The sequence below is a fragment of the Taudactylus pleione genome, unplaced genomic scaffold, assembly GCF_031769625.1.
Source record: "Taudactylus pleione unplaced genomic scaffold, aTauple2 ptg000026l, whole genome shotgun sequence".
NCBI classification, from domain to species: domain Eukaryota; kingdom Metazoa; phylum Chordata; class Amphibia; order Anura; family Myobatrachidae; genus Taudactylus; species Taudactylus pleione.
The window spans coordinates 18619690-18638181 of record NW_028284428.1 but is presented as its reverse complement, the minus strand read 5'-3'; the positions used below and the strand labels follow the sequence as shown (position 1 = coordinate 18638181).

Genomic DNA, 18492 nt, shown 5'->3' with positions numbered 1-18492 from the left:
CTTATATGAAGCAGCTATGCTCCGGACACAACCAAACCTCATAATGGTGGGTGCAGGGCCACCATCAGAAGGGGACTGCTGGTTCTGACTAGAGAGACAAAATTGATGCTGGCTGGGGAGACTATGGGTGCTGGCTGGAGAAACAGAAGGGGTGCTGGCTGGGAAGGCAGAAAGGGTGCTGGCTAGAGAGAAAGAAGAGATGCTGCTTGGAGAGATAGAAGGGAGCTGGCTGGAGCTGGAGAGACACTGCAGGGCTGCAGTTGCAGAAACATACTCACTATTTTTTCAGTCCCAGGCCCCATAGTTTTTGATGGCAACCCTGGGTGGGTGTGAGAAGGGGAGGGGTGGCCCAGGAGATGGAGGAGGCAGGCCAGGAGATGAAAAGGCAGTGCAGCTAGAGCAGTGGTTCCCAAACTTTTTTGAATCACGGCACCCTAGTGCATCAGCATTGTTTTCACGGCACCCCTAATCCAAAAGTTTGTTATCGAGAAATTAAGAAAAAAATGTAGTGAAGTTGTACAGTACAGTGAAGTAAATTGTACTTACCTGTCATCCTTAGGTCTGGTTATATAGTGGTGGACAGGTTTGTGCTTTTGTTTGTGCACATATTTACATTACATTGACCATAAAGAATTTGATTTGGTACTAGCCCACCAACCTGAGACACCCCTGCAAGTGTCCCGAGGCACCACAGAGTGCCGCGGTGCACACTTGGGAACCACTGAGCTAGAGGATCAGGAGAAGAAGTGATGTACCAGAAAAGGGAACAGTTTTACACTGATACAGTATGTGACTATACTTTTTATATTTATATATACGAGTTAAGAAGTCCTTTAGTTGGGAGGTATGATTGATGCTATTATTAAAACAATATTACATTAATTGAAAATTCAATATTCTAAAACAATGACATCTTTAAAAGAGTGTGGACAAAGGACCTGATTCAGACCCGCTCGCTAAGGCGCGATCGCTCGCTACCGGGCGATTATTGTTCAGTACGCATGCGTATAATTCGCAATGCACGTGCGCAAGCCAACTTCAGTGATGGTGAATAGTGCGCTCGTAGTACACAGACTTGCCGCTACTTTGAGTGACAGATAGTGCCATTTGTGGGTGGTAACAGGTGAAGGCGCTTGTGAACGGGGGAGTGGTGCTGTGGACGCAGGCGTGTCTGACCTTCAAAATGGAGTTTTAATGGCGTGAATAATTTAAAGACCGCATCATTGTACACATCAGTTCGCATCCATTACGGTGGAACTACTCGTAGTGCTTGTGGTAGCAGGCCCATCATATGGAACTAAACAAAATCAAGATATTCCTTGTGGGCCTTCCAGGGGCACTAACCAGATTACATTTTTGGACATACATTTTGAAAGTTCTGGGAAAAATAAATTAAAGATCATCAACTGGATTTCTTCTTCTTTGCAGCCGACTCCGGTAAGCTGAATTTATGGATCCGGGTGGACTGTCATGGACCCTGCTGGGTGCTCGGTCCAGCCACAGCAGAACACTGGTCCACCTCACCTTCTATTGGACCAGTCAGATGTTCTTTGATCTCCCTGACATCTTGGCATATGGACCTTAGAAAGGAGTTTTGCTCCAACATGCTGGCCTGGACAGCTTCCATGGCTGCTGATTGCCTTAACACTGCCACCCTAAGCCCATCCAGGACTTGAGAAAGGGTGGCAGTGGAGGATGGGGGAGGCACAATTGATGGAGGTTGTGCCATCACCCCATCCATCTGTAGGCTTTCAGCCATGTCACTTCCTAAAAAATGGTAGAAAAAAAAATAATTATTATAAAGTAATACAAAAATAGACAGATACAGAGACAAGTGTATGCAAATAATTACCAGACTTACCATGTGGGTCATCTTGTGGAGGCTCCTGATGGTCTAGTTTTGCCTCCACCGCTATCCTCCAATCTAAGGCCCCCAAAAGTAGATGTTGCCTTTTGGTCAAAGCCAAGTTGTCAGGGAGGGGAGCCCCTGGCCCATTAAGTGTTTTCTCTGCAAATTCAGCTTCGTCTTGAGTCGACTGCAAAGGTCACTCCACCTTTTGATAAATTTAGCTTCAATTAGGTTTATGCAAAAACATTTTGTTATGAGTGATATAGATATATTGACCATTTGGCTCACATTTTTTATTTTAACTAAGTTTTGGTTTTGTAAACAAGAGTAAAATAAAACATTTTGTCGACAGTATCCCCCAAAAAGTTATTTATGATAAAACTTATTTTTTACGAAGAAAAGATGCCTCAAAATGAGTGGAGTGCTTCCAATTGATGATCTTTGCAAATTTCACCCAGATTTTTTTCCTTACAGAAAAAGGAATCTTATGTCGAATAGTGAATCTGGTTAGTGCCACCTGGATGAGGGTATCTAACCCGACCAGGTTTGATTTGACCTTGTATCATTCCATCTGATGGGCCAGCCACATTTGGAGGTGATGTGTTTGTAGGTGCTGGAGGAGGATCATCTGGTGTGGGCTCAGGCACACTTTTCTCTGCTACATCTGGAAGTTTGTCCACAACTTCAATTTCTGAAGCAATTCCAAACCAAATTCATCCAGAAACTCATGTATATCAATCATGCAGTCCTCTACACTGGCCTCCTCAGAATCCATGACTGCAAATGTAAAAAAATCTGGCATTGCTATTTATAGCAATATACGTATGCACCTGCTACGGTGCGCCACTCCCATATGACATAATATTTGTCATTGTCATCATGAGATCCTCCAGTCTTAGTAGATGGGAGCTGCACGTCCTGAGAGACATTTTGGACCGGCACCTGCATGTGCCCAATCGCATAAAAATGCGGGCATATGAGGAGGCGAGGAGGAGGCTCCAGTGCATGGGCTTCAACAGTACTGTTGTGCTGCTGGAGAGGAGAAGGTAGGATCTCCGGAGGCGGACACCGGCCCTCCTCGATCAATTGCGGGCGGATAACCGCCAAAGTAAGTAATGCGTTTTATATGCATTGTGTGGTGTATGCTTTGTGTAGTGTATGCCTTTCTGCGTGTGTGTGTGTGTGTGTTTGTTTATGATATATTTACTGTTTTTGATTACCTGTTTGTTAGCTTCATTTTAAGGTCTGCAGACATTTAAGATTTTTTAGAAACTGGCTGCCAACAAGTTTTAAGCCCTAATTTCAATAATGTTTGAAAAATAAGCACAACTGTTGTAGTCATTAGGTGTGTGTTTTGGTGTGTGTGAGTTTGTGTGTGTGTGTGGGATTATTTGTAAATCAACATGGTTTCTGACATATGTGTTTAAATTAGGGGTGTGCACCGGCCACTTTTCGTGTTTTGTGTTTTGGTTTTGGATCTGGATCTTTCTTCGTGTTTTGGATCTGGATTGGTTTTGCCAAAACCACCCTTCCGTGTTTTGGGTTCTGGGTTTTGTGTTTTGGATCTGTATTTTTTTGAAAAAAAGCATAAAAACAGCTAAAATCACAGAATTTGTAGGTTTTTCTGCTCCTATGCTATTATTAACCTCAATAACCTTAATTTCCACTCATTTCCAGTCTATTCTGAACACCTCACACCTCACAATAGTGTTTTTATGTCCAAAAGGTTGCACCGAGGTAGCTGGATGACTATGCTAAGCGACACGAGTGGGCGGCACAAACACGTGACCCATCTAGGAGTGACACTGCAGTGGCAGGCAGGATGGCAGTTAGAAAAACTAGGCCCCAAACTGTACATAATGCAAAGAAAAAAAGAGGTGCAAGATGGAATTGTCCTTGGGCCCTCCCACCCACCCTTATGTTGTATAAACAGGACATGCACACTTTAACAAATCAATCATTTCAGCGCCAGGGTCTGCCACACAACTGTGGCTGAAATGATTGGTTCGTTTGGGCCCCCACAAAACAAGCTGGCAATTAATGTGTCCCTGCACAAACTGGCTCTACGGAGGCAAGATGTCATCCTCATCCTCCTCATCCACCGATTCCTCACCCTCTTCAGTGTGTACATCCTCATCCTCACAAAGTATTAACTCGTCCCCACTTGAATCCACCACCACAGGTCCCTCTGTACCTTCTGGAGGCTGGTCTCCCTGGAAGAGCTGATAATTCATTTTGATGAACATCATCTTCTCCACATTCTGTGGAAGCAACCTCCTACGCCTTTCGCTGACAAGGTTCCCGGCTGCACTAAACACTCTTTCGGAGTACACACTGGAGGGGGGGCAACTCAGGTAAAATAGAGCCAGTTTGTACAGGGGCCTCCAAATTGCCTCTTTTTCCTGCCAGTACAGGTATGGACTGTCTGACATGCCTACTTGGATGCTGTCACCGATGTAATCCTCCACCATTCTGTCAATGGTGACAGTATCATATGCAGTGACAGTAGACATGCCAGAAATTGTTGCCAGGTCCTTCAGTCCGGACCAGATGTCCAAACTTGGTCCTGCCTGCCCTGCATCACCGCCAGCGGGTTGCTTAGGATACCTAAGTTTTTTCCTGGCAGCCCCAGTTGCGGGAGAAAATGAAGAAGGAGCCGTTGACGTGTCACGTTCCGCTTCAGCTGACAGTGTGTTCACCAGCAGGTCTTTGCACCTCTGCAGGCTTGTGTCGGCCGGAAAGAGAGACACCACATAGGCTTTAAACCTAGGATCGAGCACGGTGGCCAAAATGTAGTGGTCTGATTTCAACAGATTGACCACCCTGGAATCCTGGCAAAGCGAATGAAGGGCTTCATCCACAAGTCCCACATGCCGAGCGGAATCGCTCCGTCTTAGCTCCTCCTTCACTTTCTCCAGCTGCTTCTGCAAAAGCCTGATGAGGGGAATGACCTGACTCAAGCTGGCAGTGTCTGAACTGACTTCACGTGTGGCAAGTTCGAAGGGCTGAAGAACCTTGCACAACACGGAAATCATTCTCCACTGCGCTTGAGTCAGGTGCATACCCCCTCCTTTGCCTATGTCATAGGTGGATGTATAGGCTTGTATGGCCTTTTGCTGCTCCTCCATCCTCTGAAGCATATAGAGGGTTGAGTTCCACCGCGTCACAACCTCTTGCTTCAGGTGATGGCGGGGCAGGTTCAAGAGTGTTTGCTGGCGCTCCAGTCTTCGGCACGCAGTCGCTGAATGGCGAAAGTGGCCAGAAATTTTTCGGGCCACCCAAAGCGTCTCCTGCACGCCCCTGTCGCTTTTCAGAAAATTCTGCACCACCAAGTTTATTGTGTGAGCAAAACATGGGACGTGCTGGAATTTGCCCAGATGTAATGCCCGCACAATATTGGTGGCGTTGTCAGATATCACAAATCCCCAGGAGAGTCTAAGTGGGGTAAGCCACTGGGCGATGATTTCCCTCAGTTTCTCTAAGAGGTTGTCGGCGGTGTGCCTCTTACTGAAACCGGTGATACACAGCGTAGCCTGCCTTGTAACGAGCTGGCGTTTCTGAGATGCTGCTACTGGTGACGCTGCTGCTGTTGCTGCGTAAGGTGATACATCTACCCAGTGGGCTGTCACAGTCATATAGTCCTTAGTCTGCCCTGTTCCACTTGTCCACATGTCCGTGGTTAAGTGGACATTGTGTACAACGGCATTTTTCAGGACACTGAGGACACTTTTTCTGACGTTTCTGTACAGTCTCGGTATCGCCTGCCTAGTGAAGTGGAATCTAGACGGGATTTGGAACCGGGGACACACTACCTCCATCAATTGTCTAAATCCCACTGCACTAATGGCGGATACCAGACGCACGTCTAACACCAACATAGCAGTCAAGGCCTCAGTTATACGTTTTGCTTCAGGATGACTGCTGTCGTACTTCATCCTCCTCGCTAAGGACTGTTGGAGGGTCAATTGTTTAGTAAAAGTAGTGGTGTTCCTACTTCCTCTCTGGGATGATGAACGACTCCCAGCAGCAGCAGCAACAGCAGCAGCGGCAGCAGTAGGCGTAGCAATGCAGGATCCTCCAGAGGAATCCCGGATAGGAGAGTCAGTCATGCCAGTGATATGGCCTGCAGGACTACTTCCGATCCTGACTAAGGAGGAAATTGACGAGGAGGGAGTTGACGGTGTGGTTTGCAGGCGCTTGGATACAACAGGACAACGGGATTTAGGTGTCCCTGGACTGCTTACGGTCTGAGCCAAAGTTTCTGAACTTGACAGTAACTTTTTATGAACGCGCTGCAGGTGCCGTATAAGGGAGGATGTTCCTAGGTGGTTGACGTCCCTACCCCTACTTATTTCACCTTTACATATGGTACATATGGCAAGACAGTTGTTGTCCGGATTTGGATAGAAATATTGCCAGACCAAAGAGGTGGAATGTTTGGTCTTCTGCCCAGGCATGACCGTGATGGGCTTTTTCATCCCACGGACAACAACTGTCTCCCCCGGAGCCTGATTTAAACAAACCACATCACCATCAGAATCCTCCTCGCCAACTTCCTCCTCAGCGCCAGCTACACCAGTATCCTCATCCTGTTGTACTTCAACAGTGACATCTTCAATTTGCATATCAGCAAGTGGACTGTGGGTGCTCCTTTCAGCACTTGCAGGGGGCGTGCAAATGGTGGAAAGAGCCACCTCTTCCCGTCCAGTGCTGGGAAGGTCAGGCATCGCAACCACCACCACACTTGGACTCTCTTTGGGGATTTGTGATATCTTCTTAGAAAGCACAGTTCTTCGCTGTGCTTTTGCCAGCTTAACTCTTTTGATTTTTTTAGTGGGAGGAGTGCTTCCATCGTCATGTGAAGCTGAACCACTAGTCATGAACATACTAGGGATCGACCTTAGCCGTTCCTTGCCACTCCGTGTCGTAAATGGCATATTGGCAAGTTTACGTTTCTCTTCAGCTGATTTAAATGTCTTTTTCAAGGTCATTTTCCTGAACTTTGCCATTTGGGATTGTATGTGCCCTCTACTATGACATTGGGCATCGGCCTTGGCAGACGACGTTGATGGCATGTTATCGTCTATGTCATGACTAGTGGCAGCAGCTTCAGCACTAGGAGGAAGTGGTTCTTGATCTTTCTCTATTTTATTTTTATCGGAGAAAGTTTGGTCCTCCATTTATGTTATATCGATTTGATATATACGTGCGGCTAAACACAGAAAATAAATTTTTTTTTGGTTCGGACTGGAGTGTACTTTGTGGGTTACAGCACCCTTTAACGGTCAAGCCAGCCGGCCCTTTACTTATGACACAGGCGCACTCTTGGCACTACTTTGTTGATGCACGTGCGGCTACTGCGCACACAATTCACAAACACAGAAAATAATTTTTTTTTGGTTTGGACTGGAGTGTACTTTGGGGGTTACAGCACCCTTTAACGGTCAAGCCAGCCGGCCCTTTACTTATGACACAGGCGCACGCTTGGCACTACTTTGTTGATGCACGTGCGGCTACTGCGCACACAATTCACAAACACAGAAAATAATTTTTTTTTGGTTTGGACTGGAGTGTACTTTCGGGGGTTACAGCACCCTTTAACGGTCAAGCCAGCCGGCCCTTTACTTATGACACAGGCGCACGCTTGGCACTACTTTGTTGATGCACGTGCGGCTACTGCGCACACAATTCACAAACACAGAAAATTATTTTTTTTTAGGTTTGGACTGGAGTGTACTTTCGGGGGTTACAGCACCCTTAACGGTCAAGCCAGCCGGCCCTTTACTTATGACACAGGCGCACGCTTGGCACTACTTTGTTGATGCACGTGCGGCTACTGCGCACACAATTCACAAACACAGAAAATAATTTTTTTTTTGGTTTGGACTGGAGTGTACTTTCGGGGGTTACAGCACCCTTAACGGTCAAGCCAGCCGGCCCATTACTTATGACACAGGCGCACGCTTGGCACTACTTTGTTGATGCACGTGCGGCTACTGCGCACACAATTCACAAACACAGAAAATAATTTTTTTTTTGGTTTGGACTGGAGTGTACTTTCGGGAGTTACAGCACCCTTAACGGTCAAGCCAGCCGGCCCTTTACTTATGACACAGGCGCACGCTTGGCACTACTTTGTTGATGCACGTGCGGCTACTGCGCACACAATTCACAAACACAGAAATAATTTTTTTTTGGTTTGGACTGGAGTGTACTTTCAGGGGTTACAGCACCCTTTAACGGTCAAGCCAGCCGGCCCTTTACTTATGACACAGGCGCACGCTTGGCACTACTTTGTTGATGCACGTGCGGCTACTGCGCACACAATTCACAAACACAGAAAATAATTTTTTTTTGGTTTGGACTGGAGTGTACTTTCGGGGGTTACAGCACCCTTTAACGGTCAAGCCAGCCGGCCCTTTACTTATGACACAGGCGCACGCTTGGCACTACTTTGTTGATGCACGTGCGGCTACTGCGCACACAATTCACAAACACAGAAAATAATTTTTTTTTAGGTTTGGACTGGAGTGTACTTTCGGGGGTTACAGCACCCTTAACGGTCAAGCCAGCCGGCCCTTTACTTATGACACAGGCGCACGCTTGGCACTACTTTGTTGATGCACGTGCGGCTACTGCGCACACAATTCACAACCACAGAAAATAATTTTTTTTTGGTTTGGACTGGAGTGTACTTTCGGGGGTTACAGCACCCTTTAACGGTCAAGCCAGCTGGCCCTTTACTTATGACACAGGCGCACGCTTGGCACTACTTTGTTGATGCACGTGCGGCTACTGCGCACACAATTCACAAACACAGAAAATAATTTTTTTTTAGGTTTGGACTGGAGTGTACTTTCGGGGGTTACAGCACCCTTAACGGTCAAGCCAGCCGGCCCTTTACTTATGACACAGGCGCACGCTTGGCACTACTTTGTTGATGCACGTGCGGCTACTGCGCACACAATTCACAAACACAGAAAATAATTTTTTTTTGGTTTGGACTGGAGTGTACTTTCGGGGGTTACAGCACCCTTTAACGGTCAAGCCAGCCGGCCCTTTACTTATGACACAGGCGCACGCTTGGCACTACTTTGTTGATGCACGTGCGGCTACTGCGCACACAATTCACAAACACAGAAAATTATTTTTTTTTAGGTTTGGACTGGAGTGTACTTTCGGGGGTTACAGCACCCTTAACGGTCAAGCCAGCCGGCCCTTTACTTATGACACAGGCGCACGCTTGGCACTACTTTGTTGATGCACGTGCGGCTACTGCGCACACAATTCACAAACACAGAAAATAATTTTTTTTTTGGTTTGGACTGGAGTGTACTTTCGGGGGTTACAGCACCCTTAACGGTCAAGCCAGCCGGCCCATTACTTATGACACAGGCGCACGCTTGGCACTACTTTGTTGATGCACGTGCGGCTACTGCGCACACAATTCACAAACACAGAAAATAATTTTTTTTTTGGTTTGGACTGGAGTGTACTTTCGGGAGTTACAGCACCCTTAACGGTCAAGCCAGCCGGCCCTTTACTTATGACACAGGCGCACGCTTGGCACTACTTTGTTGATGCACGTGCGGCTACTGCGCACACAATTCACAAACACAGAAATAATTTTTTTTTGGTTTGGACTGGAGTGTACTTTCAGGGGTTACAGCACCCTTTAACGGTCAAGCCAGCCGGCCCTTTACTTATGACACAGGCGCACGCTTGGCACTACTTTGTTGATGCACGTGCGGCTACTGCGCACACAATTCACAAACACAGAAAATAATTTTTTTTTGGTTTGGACTGGAGTGTACTTTCGGGGGTTACAGCACCCTTTAACGGTCAAGCCAGCCGGCCCTTTACTTATGACACAGGCGCACGCTTGGCACTACTTTGTTGATGCACGTGCGGCTACTGCGCACACAATTCACAAACACAGAAAATAATTTTTTTTTAGGTTTGGACTGGAGTGTACTTTCGGGGGTTACAGCACCCTTAACGGTCAAGCCAGCCGGCCCTTTACTTATGACACAGGCGCACGCTTGGCACTACTTTGTTGATGCACGTGCGGCTACTGCGCACACAATTCACAACCACAGAAAATAATTTTTTTTTGGTTTGGACTGGAGTGTACTTTCGGGGGTTACAGCACCCTTTAACGGTCAAGCCAGCTGGCCCTTTACTTATGACACAGGCGCACGCTTGGCACTACTTTGTTGATGCACGTGCGGCTACTGCGCACACAATTCACAAACACAGAAAATAATTTTTTTTTAGGTTTGGACTGGAGTGTACTTTCGGGGGTTACAGCACCCTTAACGGTCAAGCCAGCCGGCCCTTTACTTATGACACAGGCGCACGCTTGGCACTACTTTGTTGATGCACGTGCGGCTACTGCGCACACAATTCACAAACACAGAAAATAATTTTTTTTTTGGTTTGGACTGGAGTGTACTTTCGGGGGTTACAGCACCCTTAACGGTCAAGCCAGCCGGCCCTTTACTTATGACACAGGCGCACGCTTGGCACTACTTTGTTGATGCACGTGCGGCTACTGCGCACACAATTCACAAACACAGAAAATAATTTTTTTTTTGGTTTGGACTGGAGTGTACTTTCGGGGGTTACAGCACCCTTAACGGTCAAGCCAGCCGGCCCTTTACTTATGACACAGGCGAACGCTTGACACTACTTTGTTGATGCACGTGCGGCTACTGCGCACACAATTAACAAACACAGAAAATAATTTTTTTTTGGTTTGGACTGGAGTGTACTTTCAGGGGTTACAGCACCCTTTAACGGTCAAGCCAGCCGGCTCTTTACTTATGACACAGGCGCACGCTTGGCACTACTTTGTTGATGCACGTGCGGCTACTGCGCACACAATTCACAAACACAGAAAATAATTTTTTTTTAGGTTTGGACTGGAGTGTACTTTCGGGGGTTACAGCACCCTTAACGGTCAAGCCAGCCGGCCCTTTACTTATGACACAGGCGCACGCTTGGCACTACTTTGTTGATGCACGTGCGGCTACTGCGCACACAATTCACAAACACAGAAAATAATTTTTTTTTTGGTTTGGACTGGAGTGTACTTTCGGGGGTTACAGCACCCTTAACGGTCAAGCCAGCCGGCCCTTTACTTATGACACAGGCGCACGCTTGGCACTACTTTGTTGATGCACGTGCGGCTACTGCGCACACAATTCACAAACACAGAAAATATATTATTTTTTTAGCACTTGGGGGGAGCACCCCTGATGGACAGAGCACCCCCTGGACAACACTACAGCACCCCTTTAGGACTGGGACACTGCACAGGACTTTGGAACTGACTGCACAACACAGTCCAGCCAGCCCCTATGGACTTTGAAGTAGTGGACACAGCCCCTATTAACAACAGCAGCACAGCACAACACAGCCAGCCCCTATGGACTTTGAAGTAGTGGACAACAGCAGCACTACACTACACTACACTACACAGCACTAACTCCCACCCTCCCTCTTCACTGTCCACAGCCGAGTGAGAAAATGGCGCCGACGCGGGTACCTTATATAGGATCCAAAACCCGCGAGACTCGGAAGGCGGGATGATGACGTTTTGCCTCGATGTCAGATCCGAGTCAGGCGGGAAAAGTCGAGCCTGACTCGGATCGGACTCGGATCGGGGGGGCTCGGGGGGGTCGGATTTCAGAAATCCGAACCCGCTCACCCCTAGTTTAAATGTAGAAGATGGCTGACAATTTGAGTGTCAGGCAACATTTTACACAGTGTATCTGGATTATTGTCACCTGGGTGACACAGGTGTCTGTATGTAATCCTCGGTTTTTTGTTTTTTTTTCTCTTTAAAAAAAAACCTTGCTCATGCCTTTGCTCTGCTAAACCAGGAAGATCTGTATATGATTGTTTTTTGGACATTGCATTTACATTTTTTAATTCTTAGGATTACATCAAAGAAGAGAAAAGGCTCGGCAAGCCGAAACACCACCCACCCCTGAAGATGCCTCCCCCACCCACTCCTCCCCACCCATCCCTGAACCTTCCTCCCCCTACCCACTCCTCCCCACCCATCCCTGAATCTGCCTCCCCCACCCACTCATCCTCACCCATCCCTGAACCTGTGTCCCCACCCACTCCTCTCCAACCACCCCTGAAGATGCCTCCCCCACCCTCTCCTCCTCACCCATCCCTGAACTTGCCTCCCCCACCCACACCTCAGGAAGCTCTAATTGGGCTGCCTCGGCCCAAGAAGTGCTGGACCAAGGTCATGAAGGTACATTTGTCACAGATGCCATTATGCAATGTATATCTAATGTAGGAATCAGAATAGAATGCAATGTGAAAGCAGCATTAACCTCAGTAGCAAATGTGAAACACTGTGCAGTACTATCTAGTGAAGGGATACACACCAATTATTCATGGCTATGGTGGGTGGTTTTTATGTCAAACTGTGTGGCTTTAATAACAAATACTTATTAAATAATATTTCTTTTCCTTTTCATTTCAGTTGAACAAGAGGAGCGACTTTGGGAGGTTCTAAGGAGGGAGGTAGCCACAATAGCCAAATGTGTACAACAAATTTTTGAGGCCATTAGACGCATACAAAATGTGCTTTATATTTTCTGTTGTCAAAAAAATAAAAAATAATAATTTTTACCAAAAAAATGTGTGGTGTTTTTATTAAAAGGCCAAATATTCTATAAGTAACATCTTAATAAAGTTGAACTATCTGCTTCAATGTTTGCGTAGATATGTGTACATATATATACAGTATATATATATATATATTTTTTTTTTATTAAAAACAAATATATATATATATATATATATGTATATATATATATATATGTATATATATATATATATATGTGCAGATATTATATAGATCCACATCTACAGCAGATATATGTACATACAAATATGTATATATCAAAATTTATATATATTTGTCTGGATATCTCTCTCTCTTTATATATATATATATATATACATATATATATATATATATATATATATATATATATGAGACTGTAGCGCCAGAGAGAGTTTAAAAAGTCCCTTTACAGTTTCACAATATCCCTTTATTCAAGTAATTAGTATTCCGAAATACAATATGTTAAAACACAACACTCCCCAATGTAGTGGGTGTCAGCTTATCAGTAAGATAATAACAATGGTGATTTGTTAAAATTAAAATGTGTAGATAGCAAAACTGATATAAAGCGCACAATGTGCTGTGTAGGTGCAAAAATTGCAAATAATAAAAAATTTGTATTTATATCTATATATAGATAATTACACATATATACACACATATATATAGACAGGTACCAATGTGCATCCGTTGAAATATAAAGTGTAACCATGAATGTGCAAAAATACAAATAAATATTTAAATATTATAATCACAATAGAATAGATAGTAATATAAATTATATAGTTTTAATAATACAAAGATGCCTGACACATAAGGCGACCAACATACAATAAAAATTATGTCACTGATAGGTGTTAAAAACAGTTAGCATAAAAACAAATATAAAAAAAGGGGAAGTAGTAAAACAGGAATGGCTTATCTGGAAATGGAAAGGTAAGTTCATGGAAGGTGGAGTCAGGAGTTTCCAATGCATTTCGTCCGATTGCTGGACTTCTTCAAGGGATGTGTTTCTCCTGTAAGGTATCTGATATAAATACCAATTTACTGGGACAAACTTGGCAGGAAGTGACATAATTTCCGGTTTCGTGGATAAAACATTTATTCTATTACAAAAAAGTAAATAATGCAATGTCCATATATTGTTTTAAATGTTAACTAGTGGAATCGCTGCTAGTTAGATCGAGTCGCGATCATAACTTTAATGTTACTTTATCGATTCGGGTTATCATGTGATATTCCTGGAGGTCACATGGTTAAAGTGTCCTCCGTTACTTCCGTCCATTCAAGCGCTGTTTACAGAGTCTGGTGAGTAGCTTCTGCCCTTAGTTAGTGATCATGTGACTGATATCGGCCATCTTGGTACTCGTGCTTTGAAGCTACGGTAGTTGTCTCATTGCTCTCACTCGGCATCGGCGGTGGCCATCTTTGTTTACATACATATGGTCATCAGTGTCCATCTTGGTAATCCCAGTCCAAGGGTTGACGGCAGCCACTTTAAGTCATAGACGAGGGACGACTTTAGTGCGGTGGCCATCTTGGTACTCTCTTCTTTATATTGATTGAAGCCATCTTAGTACACCTTAATTTAGAGTCAATCATTATGGGATGAGTGTTGGATGTCTCAATATAAAAGGAATTGTTAGTTTTTCACAGAAGTAATTCCTATATATATAAATAAAATATATTATTAGTATTCATAGATAATAGATTAAAGGTTCCTTTTGTTATATGTGTATTATAAGTATAATGGTTCAATTTGTTATATGTGCATTATAAATATAACGGGGAATAGGGCCCAATCTAAAGAATGTGGGCCAGATATATTTAGTAACAAATATAATTATTTAGAACAACCAAAAAAATTAGTAATGAAAAAGAAACAAAAAAAAAAATATAAATATAATAAAAAATAGCTAAAAAGTCTGTTCATGGACTGTCTCTTTTTTGAGTCAGGGGTGAAGTATATATTCCAATACTTAAAACAGTTTACTCCAAAAAACTTGAAAATCTCTTCATGGAATTTGTCTCTTTTTCAGGCAGGGGCGGAGTGTAATCCAATTTTGAAAAGTTTAGTCCAGAGAGGCTGATGTTTCTTCTTATGATGTATTCAGTCTTTTATTAACTGCTCTCAGGTAACTACAGGCTGATGATATAAAAAAATGAGTCTCGTATATTACTACAGTTCCTAGTCTTCCCTGGTGGTCTCTCATCCAAGTACTAGCCAGGTTCATCACTACTTAGCTTCCAAAATCTGATGGGATTGGGCGCTTAGAGTGAGGTATGACTGTAGAAATGAGATTCACAAAAATATCATCAGATGATGCCTACAGGAACGGGGATATTCTTTGTCTAGGAATCTGTTACTATATAGCTGTATTTGTTCTTCACAAATGGTCGCCTCACTGCAATTCCTTTTTATTCTGTGGAAAGTTGAATGTGGTATATTTTCTTTCCACCTTTTCAAGTGGCCACTTTTGTAGTGAAGGTAGCTGTTGGTATCAACCGTTTTAGTATAATTTTTTTGTAGAGATCTTTTTTTCTTCCCCAATTAGGATTAAGTCCAAAAACTCGATAGCAGTTTTATTGGTGTTAGATGTAAATTTCAAGTTAAAACTGGTCTAAAAATTTTAAATAATTATGATTTAAAATGAAGGCCATTATATTACATATAAAATCCAGATGTGTATCAGTTATTGTTAGATCTGTTTCAAGGAAATCCCTGCATGCGTCGATCCCTTTCTGATGTTCAATACATGTGTATAAAGATTGTACATCCACTCTGGCCCATAAAAATGAGTCCTTCCATTCCAGATTATCTACAATTTGTAGTACACTAGTGGTGCCTTTCAGATAGGATTGCAACTTGATGACATGTTTATGCAAAAAGACATCCACGTATTTGGATAAATGTGAGGTCAGTGAGTCTATACTGTACCTGCAATGATTGGTCTTCCTGGTTCCTGATCCCAAAGAGAAAGGAATATTTAACATCTCTAAACATGTGTTAACAAAACCCGAAATTTCTTTACAAAATAAGGGATTAATGTTTGCACCCTCAAACAATATGAATAAATTTGAAACTTTCATCGATCTCAATAAATTTGTAAGGAATCTTACCCTAAAAAGACACTTTCTGAGAAAAGAAGATGCTGTGATAGGAATTTTAAAATGAACGAATCAAAATCAGGACTTAAAGGGAAATCCAAGTACTAGCCAGTGGAATCTAAGGGGACTCATCTAAATGTCTTCTATGAATTGGTTAAAAGGATTTATGTGAAGGAGAGATGAAACCTACCACCAGGCAGAACTTAAAGAATAGAGAAGAAGAAGCAATTTAGAACCTTCAAAAGACTAATGATATTTTCATCTAGCAGGCTGACAAGGGGGGGGGGTTAGTGGTTATGGATCCGTCTTACTATGTAAAAGAATCATATAGACTTCTGGGAGATTTGATCTCCTACATCCCATTAGAAAGTTATCCTATGGTTGATTTAATTGATGAACTGAGAATTCTCCAGGAGTACAGACTTCATAAAAATATCATCACCAAGGAAGAATTTCAATACCTTTTAATCACTAATCCCATCATCCCCATCTTTTATTTTCTCACCAAAATTCATAAATCCATATTAAACCCACCAGGAAGACCAATCATTGCAGGTATAGACTCACTGACCTCACATTTATCCAAATACGTGGATGTCTTTTTGCATAAAGATGTCATCAAGTTACAAACCTATCTGAAAGACACCACTAGTGTACTAAAAATTGTAGACAATCTGGAATGGAAGGACTCATTTATGGGCCACAGTGGATGTACAATCTTTATACACATGTATTGAACATCAGAAAGGGATCGACGCATGCAGGGATTTCCTTGAAACAGATCTAACAATAACTGATACGCATCTGGATTTTATATGTAATGTGATGGCCTTCATTTTAAATCATAATTATTTTACATTTTTAGACTAGTTTTACAAACAGATCTGTGGAACAGCGATGGGGACTATTTTTGTGAACCTTTTTATGGGATACTGGGAAAAGAAGTATATTTATAATAACAATCCATTTGAAAGGAATATCATCTTGTAGAAACGTTATATAGATGATATTTTAATAATATGGGATGGTTCGAAAGAGGATTATAACCTGTTTTTAGATTACCTGACAAACAACAGTCTGAACTTGATATTTACATCTAACACCAATAAAAAGATCTCTACAAAAAATAATATTAAAACGGTTGATACCAACAGCTACCTTCACTGAAAAGGTGGAAAGAAAATATACTATATTCAACTTTCCACAGAATAAAAAGGAATTGCAGTGAGGAGACCATTTGTGAAGAAAAAATACAGCTATATAGTAACAGATTCCTAGAAAAAGAATATCCAGAAAAAGTCTTGATCAAAGCAGCAGAAAAAACTAAATCTGTTAATAGGTGTGAACTACTCAAGTATAAGGACCCATCCAGAAAGGATGACAATACCATTATTCCATTTAATACCACTTATAATGCACAAGAAAGAAAAATTAAGAATGTTTTTAACAAACACTGAAATATTTTATTAATGGACCCAGTTTTAAAAGAGGTTCTCCCGAAAAAAGCTCCAATCATTATTAGAAAAGCAAAAAAATTCAAAGACACACTAGCACCCAGTATGCTAAGAAAATCCCAGCATCCTAAAACCAACAGCCTTTCATAACTGCCCAGGCTGCTATAAATGCGGCAAATGCAATATTTGCAAATATCTACACAGAGAAAGAAGGATCGTTCATAACTCCAGAAACAGCAAGGAATATAAAATCAAAACTCATTTGAATTGCAACTCCACATCAGTCATATACCTGCTAGAATGTACCTGTGGGACAAAATATGTGGGTAAAACTAAATGTCCAATTAAATTAAGGATACAAGAACACATCCGGAATATAAAGAATAAAGTAGGACATTTGGTATCCCAACATTTCACCCAGTACCATAATTCCAATCCAGAAGATTTGACCTTTAAGTCAATTGAACATGTACAACTAGGAGAAAGGGGTGGAGACCTGGCAAATAAATTATCAAAAAGAGAGATGTACTGGATCTTTGAACCTGACACCATGACACCGTTTCTGTAGGCATCATCTGATGATATTTTTGTGAATCTCATTTCTACAGTCATACCTCACTCTAAGCACCCAATCCTGTCAGATCTTGGAAGCTAAGTAGTGATGGGCCAGGCTAGTACTTGGTTGAGAGACCACCAGGGAAGACTAGGAACTGTAGTAATATATGAGACTCATTTTTTTATATCATCAGCCTGTAGTTACCTGAGAGCAGATAATAAAAGACTGAATACATCGTAAGAAGAAATATCAGCCTCTCTGGACTAAACTTTTCAAAATTGGATTACACTCTGCCCCTGCCTGAAAAAGAGACAAATTCCATGAAGATATTTTTATGTTTTTTGGAGTATATATACTCCACCCCTGACTCAAAAAAGAGACATTCCATGAAGAGACTTTTTAGCTATTTTTTATTATATTTATATATATTTTTTTGTTTCTTTTTTACTACTCATTTTTTTGGTTGTTCTAAATAATTATATTTGTTACTAAATATATCTGGCCCACATTCTTTAGATTGGGCCCTATTCCCTGTTATATTTATAATGCACATATAAAAAAGGGATCCGTTATACTTATAATACACAGATAACAAAGGGAACCTATAATCTATAATCTATGAATACTAATACTATCTTTTATTTACAAATAGGAATTACTTCTGTGAAAAACAAACAATTCCTTTTATATTGAGACATCCAACACTCATCCCATAATGATTGACCCTAAATTAAGGTGTTCTAAGATGGCTACAATCAATATAAAAAAAGAGAGTACCAAGATGGCCACCACACTAAAGTCATCCCTCGTCTATGACTTAAAGTGGCTGCTGTCAACCCTTGGACTGGGAGTACCAAGATGGACACTGATG

The 18492-nt window shown here is 42.5% G+C and overlaps 1 protein-coding gene and 2 pseudogenes across 1 annotated transcript in view; 2 read left to right on the top strand and 1 right to left on the bottom strand.

Moving 5' to 3' along the window:
- Window positions 1-18492, top strand: part of LOC148539246 (interleukin-5 receptor subunit alpha-like) — a 112458-nt gene that overhangs the window by 51560 nt on the left and 42406 nt on the right. The window lies entirely within an intron of this gene.
- On the bottom strand, window positions 14680-14798 carry LOC148539248 (5S ribosomal RNA; annotated as a pseudogene).
- Window positions 17666-17784, top strand: LOC148539247 (5S ribosomal RNA; annotated as a pseudogene).